This window comes from Battus philenor, unplaced genomic scaffold, assembly GCF_028537555.1.
Source record: "Battus philenor isolate CCGP_79_NKW_IND1 unplaced genomic scaffold, ilBatPhil1.0.hap1 SCAF_72, whole genome shotgun sequence".
Classification (NCBI taxonomy): Eukaryota; Metazoa; Arthropoda; class Insecta; order Lepidoptera; family Papilionidae; genus Battus; species Battus philenor.
Window position 1 is genome coordinate 1 of NW_027181740.1, and position 2,500 is coordinate 2,500.

Here is a 2,500-nt window from a genome sequence, read left to right on the forward strand (position 1 = left end):
TTCGTTACCGGAATTAACCAGACAAATCGCTCCACCAACTAAGAACGGCCATGCACCACCACCCACCGAATCAAGAAAGAGCTGTTAATCTGTCAATCCTTCCGGTGTCCGGGCCTGGTGAGATTTCCCGTGTTGAGTCAAATTAAGCCGCAGGCTCCACTCCTGGTGGTGCCCTTCCGTCAATTCCTTTAAGTTTCAGCTTTGCAACCATACTCCCCCCGGAGTCCAAAATCTTTGGTTTCCCGGAAGCTGCCCGCCGAGCCATCGTAGTAACGTCGGCGGATCGCTAGATGACATATTTACGGTTAGAACTAGGGCGGTATCTAATCGCCTTCGAACCTCTAACTTTCGTTCTTGATTGATGAAAACACCTTTGGCAAATGCTTTCGCTGATGTTCGTCTTGCGACGATCCAAGAATTTCACCTCTAACGTCGCAATACGAATGCCCCCAGTTATCCCTATTAATCATTACCTCGGAGTTCTGAAAACCAACAAAATAGAACCGAGATCATATTCTATTATTCCATGCACGAAATATTCAAGCAGCATTTTGAGCCCGCTTTGAGCACTCTAATTTGTTCAAAGTAAAATTGTCGGCCCATCTCGACACTCACCGAAGAGCACCGCGATAGGATTTTGATATTGAACCGCCGTTTTACCGACGGCTCACCGACGATATGCTCCGCAGACGTGTCAGTATCACCGCGGATGCGGTGCACCGACAGCGCGGCGCACAAATGCAACTACGAGCTTTTTAACCGCAACAATTTTAGTATACGCTATTGGAGCTGGAGTTACCGCGGCTGCTGGCACCAGACTTGCCCTCCAATTGTTCCTCGTTAAAATATTTAAAGTGTACTCATTCCGATTACGAGGCCTCGTAAGAGTCCCGTATCGTTATTTTTCGTCACTACCTCCCCGTGCCGGGAGTGGGTAATTTGCGCGCCTGCTGCCTTCCTTGGATGTGGTAGCCGTTTCTCAGGCTCCCTCTCCGGAATCGAACCCTGATTCCCCGTTACCCGTGACAACCATGGTAGTCGCAGAAACTACCATCGAAAGTTGATAAGGCAGACATTTGAAAGATGCGTCGCCGGTGCTGGACCATGCGATCGGCAAAAGTTATCCAGATTCATCAAAATTAACGACTTCGGACGCGAGGCCCTCCGTCGATTGGTTTTGATCTAATAAAAGCACTCATCCCATCACTGGTCAGAGTTCTGATTGCATGTATTAGCTCTAGAATTACCACAGTTATCCAAGTAACCGAGGTAAGATCTAAGGAACCAAAACTGATATATTGAGCCATTCGCGGTATCGCCTTAATACGGCTTGCACTGAGACATGCATGGCTTAATCTTTGAGACAAGCATATAACTACTGGCAGGATCAACCAGGGAGCTAGCTAGTAGAGCTAACACACACCAACACCGCACATACGAGAGATATGAGGGTGATGATGATATGATAGACGTGTGACAAGCGACGCGTCGGACGTTCGAAACGCCGTGACGCGCCGGTGCCTAGGTAGCTTTTTGCGTGCGTGCGTGCGTGCGTATTTATTACAATACACACACAACACCACACCGCAACAACAAAATGAATTCGTTTTTCTATCTGTTCACGGAGGAAAATGTATATCTCAACACTCGCCTCGCGTTCGTCCAGATTTACTTTGGACGCGGCATCGCGTCCGATTCATCGGAACGTTCTTTGACGAGACACATACAAATCTTCACTTTTATAAAATATCGTTTCGCAAAACGAACAATGACCGATTTCCAGCCCGCCCGGTTTTAGAGAGATCCGAAATCCTTGATTTATATATCATGATCGACCGTCGCGCGACTAGCGCGCGACGAGCTCGTTGATGCGATGCGTTAAGGGCCGCCCCGAAGTCGACTCGGGAGCCCAACGCCGTTCGCGTTAATTAAACGAGACGTTCTCTTACGCCTTCCGCTCTTACATAACGGAGACGTCGTCCGACACAGTTTACGGTGTGTTGTTGTGGGGAGATGATCCCCTTTTTCTTCCCTCCTCCGCCGCCGCTGTGTCGTTCGTGCGTTTGTCGGTTATAGAAGTTTCAGTTTCGGGCGTTCTCGTTGGTGGCGCGCGTTGTTTGTGTATCGGTGTTATTAGTTTTGTTCGATTCGCGCGCGTTTTCTAAGAATAATTTTTAAATTTTTTTTTTTTTTATAAAAAAAAAAAAAAAAACTAAATCTAAAAAAAACGCAATCTCCGCAAACAAACTAACACCACCACCACACACACACACACCCCACCAACCAAAAAAACACACTCCACACTCCACAACCACCAACAAACAAAACAAAACAGAAGAGCATCGGAGAGAACTCGATTCGGCCGACCGGCGCGTCTCGCGCCAGTCCCATGTATATGCGGGAACGACTGTATGCGTCTCCGCGTAGCGCTATAGAGCGTTCGCGTATCGATTGCATACCACCGATCTACATATCTATATCTGACCCTGATCTCGATGTC